The sequence below is a fragment of the Schistocerca cancellata genome, chromosome 8, assembly GCF_023864275.1.
Source record: "Schistocerca cancellata isolate TAMUIC-IGC-003103 chromosome 8, iqSchCanc2.1, whole genome shotgun sequence".
Classification (NCBI taxonomy): domain Eukaryota; kingdom Metazoa; phylum Arthropoda; class Insecta; order Orthoptera; family Acrididae; genus Schistocerca; species Schistocerca cancellata.
Genome location: NC_064633.1, coordinates 602,850,376 through 602,858,567, shown reverse-complemented (window position 1 = coordinate 602,858,567; position 8,192 = coordinate 602,850,376).

The following is an 8,192-nucleotide window of genomic DNA, read 5'->3' as shown; positions in this document are numbered from 1 at the left end:
TTCAAAGTACCGTACACAGGACAGAAGCATATCTGCGCGAATGTCAGCGCAGGCGTTTCTGATGCGGTCGACCAAGTCTTCACGGCCTGTTGGCACTTGCTGGTACACCTTACCTTTTAAACATCCCCACAGGAGGAAATCCGGCGACGTCAGATCCTGCGACCTAGCGGGCCAATTAATAGCGCCACGTCTGCCGATGCGCCCATCGGTGTAAACATGGTCTAGCACCTCCTGTGATTAAGCTGCGTAATGCGCTGGGCAACCATAACCGACCAACGGTGTTGATGGTCAACTTCCCGTAACCGATGGGGATTGTCCACACATCAGTTACGCATGTTGTGCCGGTTACCGCCACTATGATTTGTGAATGTAGTAACCGGTGGGTATTGAGTACAGTCCAGTTATGCATGTTGTGCCGGTTAACGCCACCATGATTCGTGAATGCAGACTCATCGGAAAATAATACATCGTCAACGAACGTGGGGCTGGTTTCATTTCTTCTACATCAACATAGTTACTCTGCAATTCAGACTTAAGTGCCTGGCAGAGGATCTATCGAACCATTTTCATACTACTTCTCTACCATTCCACTCTCGAATGGCGCGTGGGAAAAACGAACACCTAAATCTTTCCGTTCGAACTCTGATTTCTCTTCTTTTATTATGATGATCATTTCTCCCTACGTAAGTGAGTGTCAACAAAATATTTCCGCCTTCGGAAGAGAAAGTTGGTGATTTAAATTTCGTAAATAGATCTCGCCGCAAAGAAAACTGCCTCTTTTTCAGTGACTGCCACCCCAACTCGCGTATCATATCAGTGACACTCTCACCCCTGTTGCGCGATTCTTGACGGGCCCATTCAGAAAACACTGGCCGTTTATAGAAATCGGTCCCATGAATATCCTGACGCAGTGACACGTGGTATACATAATACTTAACGACGATGCAGTATTGTGACAATACTATCTACGGACGCACCAGAATCGAGGTGTAACTGCCGGGCGCTTACCCGTTGGTTGTGGTGCACTGCCGATTGTACAGCTGTTTCATTAGCTTCTCCTGTAACACGTTTGCTTTGTTTCCTTTTACCGGCCTGTATGCAGCCATCAGACATAAACTTCTATGGATGTATATCAACGCCCGTCAGCAGCTGAAGGTAATAATATATAACTCTAATTTCATCAGACATAAAGGCGTTCACAACCTTATAAAAGAATGAACGAGAGCGAGCTTTCTTTGGAAAACGGTCAGCTTACAAGGCAACAGCAGCCTCAACATTTCTCCTATATTCTCATTAAATCAGGATTATTTCAGTTTTTTTCTTCTGTGACTGCAATAGTCATCTCCACTTGCACATCTCTTTTCCGTATGTTGGGTAGGTATACAGGCAAGAAACACTGCGCAAGTATTGTAATGCTTACAGCCACTACCTGCTCCCCGTCTTAGATGAGCTCCGGTCGCAGTGTACTGTCCGTTATGATACTTCGTAGTTCGCTACGCCGCCACGGTGGCGCATCAAGTTGTAACCTCTCAGATATGTCGGAGGAATACAATGTTGCGAATGGCGGTTTCCAATTAAAAGTTACGAAATACTGGCCCGTCCTACCCTCGCAGGGTGGAGATGGGGTTCCACGTGCCTTTGGATATGCAAGGGCCAATGAGTAGCATATCGTATATTACGATTGTGTACCCATTTCCATTCCTCAGATTACAGCGCCATCTATGGCGAAATGAAGAAAATGCTTACAACAAAAGGTATGCAGATTTTGCTGTAGAATCGCAATCCGCAATAAAAAAAACGGAGGATTCCCATTGAAGATTACAAAGTTGGCCCCGCCACCCACGCACGAACCGAGGTGGGATCGTTGGAAGGTCCCCCTGCGAGAGAAACAGATTGGTTGGTTGTTTGATTTCGGGGAGGGGATCAAACAACGAGGTCATCAGTCCCCTAGAATTGGGGAAGGATGGGGAAGAAAGTCGGCCTTCCCCTTTCAAAGGAACCATTCCGGACTTTGCCTGTAGCGATTTAGGGAAATAACCGAAAACCTACGTCAGGATGGCCTGTCACGGGTTTGAACCGTCGTCCTCCCGAATGCGAGTCCAGTGTGCTAACCACTGTGCTACCTCGCTCGCCCAAACAGATTACAATTAGAATTTTTTTTATCCTTTGTGTAGTTTTCGTGGTATTTCAATGTTTTCAGTTAAAATGAAACCCTGTATAACGTCAGACTGCTAGCTTTTCGTAGGCAGAAAAATACCGCAGAATCACTGTGTTCACTCCTAGTACTGCGTTACCGCCGAGATTTTGTACTCAGCTGCGCATGCAGAGCCGTATGCTCCCCCCTGGAAAGTCAGTATCGATCTACCGTTGCAGGCAGCGCCGCTCCAAGGGACGTGCAATAAGCCCCCCGGAGGCGTCCCTGCTTGAGAGCGGCCCGTGTTTGTTGACCCGGTGGGTGGGCGGCTGCCTGCCTGCCTGCCTGCCTGCCCCGCTGTGTCATGCGGAGCCCCTATTGATTACGAAATGGGATCGGCCGCCGCGCACACCCCGTTCTGTTTGATTACCGACGCGCGCGCCGGCGCTATAATCGTGCGCTATGCATTTTTACGAGCCGGCGTAACTACGGCCAGTGCGGTCCCCTGATTGTGACTTAGCTTAGCTTAGCTTTCCCCCTAACTTAGGGCACTGTGTTGCTTGGCTTACGCGATATCAGATTGTCTTCTTCTGACCGTTAACATTTGCGTACGAAACATTACACTCATTCTCCTTTCCTCACACGTGGGCCTGCGTTTCCACGTCTTGGACGTTGAAAGTTTTATCATTTGCATACTGTGCTTTGTTGATACATTCAGAATCAGTTTTCGGATTAGCAGCTGCGAAGGAAGAAACCTCTCAGTACCTGTACTGTCTCCGTGCCCGCCCAAATCGGAGCAGCTTGTAGACATGTCAGCTTGGGCCGATCCTACAAGCTGAAGAGTTGCTCATCAACGATTCCCTTCTTCTGGTCAAGGTGTGCCACAAATTTCTTGTCTTCCCAATTCAGTTCAGTACCTCCTCGTTAGTTACATGATCTACCCATCCGATCTACAGCATTTTTCTGTAGCACCACAATTCAATATCTCCTTTACTCTTTTCCAAACTCTTTATCGTCAATCTTTCACTTCTACACCCCATACAAACACATTCAGAAAGGACTTACTGACACTTAAATTATATTCGAGGACAGCAAATTTATTTTCTTCAGAAATACTTTTCTTGCCATTGCCAGACTACATTTTTATTTGGTCTCTGCTTCGGCCATCATCAGTTCTTTTGCTCCCCAAATAGCAAAACTCAGCTACTACTTGAAGTATCTCGATTCCTAATCTCATTCCCTCAGCATCACCTGATTTACTTCGACTACATTCCATTACCCTTGTTTTGTTTTTGTTGTTCACCTTACTCCCTTCTTTTAGGACACTGACCATTCCGTTCGCCCGCTCTTCCAGGTCATTTGCTGTCTCTGATAAAATTACAATGTCATCGGCAAACCTCAGAATTTTTATTTCTTCTCTTTGGACTTCAGTTCCTACTCAAAAATTTTCTTTTGTTTCCTTTACCTGATTTCTTTGGAACTGGAATTGTTACCTTTTTTTAAGTCTGAGGATATTTCGCCTGTCTCACACATGGTGCACACGAGATGGAAGAGTTTCATCATGGCCGGCTCTCCGAAGGCTATCAGATGTTCCGTTAGTGTGTCGTCTACTCCTGAGGCTTTGTTGCGACTTCGGTCTTCCAGTGGTCTGTCACTTTTTCTCGCAGTGTCGTATCTTCCATCTCAAGTTGACCACGTCCTCTTCCATTTGTATAATCCTGCCTTAAAGTTTATCTCCCTAGTATAGACTTGCTGTATACTCGTTCCACCTATACTAGAGGAACGTTAAAGAGGCCTTGGTAAAAAATAGAATCAGCTTTGAATGTAATAGTTTGGGGAAAAAAAGTCACGGGTTTGTTTAGGAAAAACATTACAGTCTTGTGCACCGTACACCGTAAAGTGGCTACAGAAATGCTGATGTAGAAGATGTGTTGACGTATCTCCCGTGTCATGTTCCTTCAAAATAGTTTATACTTAGCGGCAAAGTATCAATCCTGAATCGCTGTGTGATGTTCAGAAACTTGTCAGAAAATAACTGGAACACTGACGTGTTATCGAGGTAACTGAAATATCTTTCACTCAGGACATCGAGAGAAGTTGCAGCAGTGTAGAGCCGAACTGCATTCTGCCGGAAGTGACTTGGTGTTTGCTGGCAGATAACGACACATAAATAGGAGGAGTGCAACTTTAGGGAGCACGTTTTATTTATGTCTCTAGTTGCGCAAGATGCGTTAGCGCTGCAGCCACAGACATGCAAATTGCTCGCACGAGATTCACACGTTGCACAGTAAAGTTCACTACAATTGTCCGTGTTCGTTATTGTAATCCGAAGTTACAAAGCAGCCTAATTTGGTGATTTAAAACGCTGCCGTTCAGCGTCTCGTTCCGGGGTCAAAAGCGGGAGGGAACCAGACTGCGTAATTTCGTAAACTGTAATTACGCGTGCGGGAGCGGCGCTTGGAAACCGGCCGGGCGTGCAAACAGCGTGTATGGCAGGAAAATTGCAGCAAATAGATGGGCTGATTGCATAAAGCAGCCCGCGTGCCGCGCCGGGCTGTGTTAGCGCCGTATTGTTCGAAGCCGGAGGCGCCTGATCTAATACGGCCGGCGAGGGGCCGCTCACGTTTCCGGCCTGAAACACTCCCGACTCGTCGCGAGTGCTGGTGCCGTTGTTGCGTCTTTGAGTTTGTGCCACTGAGTGTGGGGGACCTCGCAGCGCGGCGGCGGAGGAGCAGGCGAGAGGGGCTGCGTTCCGTCCGTTGCCTGTCGGCCTCGTCACCGCCACAGCGGCACCGACTTCGGTGTCTTCCGAAGACGTCCGAGCGTTTCACACCACTATGCCGTTACGTGCGCAGTCAGAATGCAGCCGATTTCATCGCCCGATCGTACAGACTTCGGACGACAATCGGCGAAATTCAGGTCAGCTTGTTTTCCCCAGTCGAATCGGCCGAACTTTCCATACATGAAATGTGGACTGCGATAAACAGATACGTTTACTCCAAGAAAGGAGTTCGTGACATACTGGGGATGAAAAAAACATAATTTGGATATACCTCGAAATCTTGGGACTGAAATCGCGCCGGCTGGTGAGGCCGTGCGGTTCTAGGCGCTTCAGTCTGGAACCGCGTGACCGCTACGGTCGCAGGTTCGATTCCTGCCTCGGGCATGGATGTGTGTCATGTCCTTAGGTTAGTTAGGTTTAAGTAGTTCTAAGTTCTAGGGGACTGATGACCACAGATGTTAAGTCCCATAGTGCTCAGAGCCATTTGAACCATTTGAACTGAAATCGCAGCTTTACTGGAAACCAGAAGGAGGCATCTGCATCTACATGGATACTCTGCAATTCACATTTAAGTGCCTGCCAGAGGGTTCATCGAACTACCTTCACAATTCTCCATTATTCCAATCTCGTACAGCGCGCGGAAAGAAGGAACACCTATCTTTCCGTACGAGCTCTGATTTCCCTCATTCTATCATGGTGATCGTTCCTCCCTTTGTAGGTCTGCATCAACAAAATATTTTCGCTTTCGGAGGAGAAAGTCGGTGATTGGAATTTCGTGAGAAGATTCCGCCGCAACGAAAAACGCCTTTGTTTTAATGATGTCCAGCCCAAATCCTGTATCATTTCTGTGACACTCTCTCCCATATTTCGCGATAATACAAAATGTGCTGCCCTTCTTTGAACTTTTTCGATGTAGTACGTCAGTCCTAACTGATAAGGATCCCACACCGCTCAGCACTATTCTAAAAGAATGCGGACAAGCGTAGTGTAGGCGGTCTTCTTAGTAGATCTGTTACGTTTTCTAAGTATCCTGCCAATAAAACGCAGTCTTTGGTTAGCCTTCCCAACAACATTTTCTATGTGTTCCTTCCAATTTAAGTTGTTCGCAATTGTAATTCCTGGGTATTTAGTTGAATTTACGGCCTTCATATTTGACTGATATATGGTGTAACCGGGATTTAATGGATTCCTTTTAGCACTCATGTGGATGACCATACACTTTCGTTATTTAGGCTCAATTGCCAATTTTTGCACCGTTAATCGTTTTGCAATTTTTTTTTATCTTCTGATGACTTCACTACTCCGTAAACGACGGAGTGACAGAAATTACTTCTGTTGTACTCGATGACTTTCCGTCAGTTACTATGAAATGTGACCTCTGTGACAGGAAATCACGAATAAAGTCACGTAACTGAGACGATATTACATAAGCATGCAATTTCATTAGAAGTCGCTTGTGTGGTACAGTGTCAAAAGCCTTCCGTAAATCCAGAAATACGGAATCAATTTGAGATCCCTTGTTAATAGCCCTCAGCACTTCATGTGAATAAAGAGATAATTGTGTTTCACAATAACGATGTTTTTTAAATCCTGTATCGGAAATTTTAGGTGTAAATTATAACCTAAGTAAATAATTTGTTCACTTGAGAAGCATGGCGTATCTCATGCTGTAGTGGATCTTTTTTCGGGTATGGTAGTCGTGGATTAGCTGTCAACGAATTATTAATACTGCTTTCTGGCGTTTTTACAACGGCATTGCCGCTGTGGTAACACCGGTTCGCTTCAGATCGCCCAACTTAAGCGCTGTCGGGCTGGGCTAGCACTTGCATGGGTGACCATTCGGTCTGCCGAACGCGCTTGGCAAGCGGGGTGCACCTCAGCCATTGTGAGGCAAACAGAGGAGCTACTTGAGTAAGAAGCAGCGGCTCCGGTCTCGTAAACTGACAATACGGCCGGGAGAGCGGTGTGCTGATCACATGCCTCTCCATATCCGAATCCAGTGACGTCTATGGGCTCAGGACGACGCGGCGGCTGGTCGGTACCGTTGGGCCATCATGGCCTGTTCGGGCGGAGTTAAGTTTAGTTTAGCTTAGCTTACTGGCGTTTTTATGCCAGTATGTTGGTGTCTCGGATATATGACACAGTATTCTACGCCTCGTTTTGTTGCCTTTCGTAGCAAGCCATCTTGGATTACATTTCAGCAAAATATTGCCCGCCCGCACGTGGCGAGAGTTTCTACCGGTTTTCTTCGTGCTTACGTCACCCTACTTACGCCAGCAAGGTCACACTGTCTCTCCCCAATTGAGAACGTTTGGACCATTACGCGCAGGTCCCTGAAACCAGCTCGAGGTTATGACGACTTACCGTGCCAGCTGCAGAAAATTTGGCGCGACGTCCCTCAGGAGACCATACAACAACTCATTCAGTCAGTGACACGCCGAATAACTCCTTGCTTAAGGACCAGACGTGGACGAACACGATATTGACTTGATCTATTTGTCAATTTATTTGTTGTTGTTGTTGTTGTTGTTGTGGTTGTGGTCTTCAGTCCTGAGACTGGTTTGATGCAGCTCACCATGCTACTCCTATGCAAGCTTCATCTCCCAGTACCTACTGCAGCCTACATCCTTCTGAATCTGTTTAGTGTATTCATCTCTTGGTCTCCCTCTACGATTTTTACCCTCCACGCTGCCCTCCAATACTAAATTGGTGATCCCTTGATGCCTCCTAGCAACCGATCTGTTCTTCTAGTCAAGTTGTGCCACAAACTTCTCTTCTCCCCAATTCTATTCAGTACCTCCTCATTAGTTATGTGATCTACCCATCTCATCTTCAGCATTCTTCTGTAGCACCACATTTCGAAAGCTTCTATTCTCTTCTTGTCCAAACTATCTACCGTCCATGTTTCACTTCCATACATGGCTACACTCTATACAAATACTTTCAGAAACGACTTCCTGACACTTAAATCTATACTCGATGTTAACAAATTTCTCTTCTTCAGAAACGCTTTCCTTGCCATTGCCAGTCTACATTTTATATCCTCTCTACGTCGACCATCATCAGTTATTTTGCTCCGCAAATAGCAAAACTCCTTTACTACTTTAAGCGTCTCATTTCCTAATCTAATTCCCCCCAGCATCACCCGATTTAATTCGACTACATTCCATTATCCACGTTTTGCTTTTATTGATGTTCACCTTATACCCTCCTTTCAAGACACTATCCATTCCGTTCAACTGCTCTTCCAAGTACTTTGCTGTCTCTGACAGAATT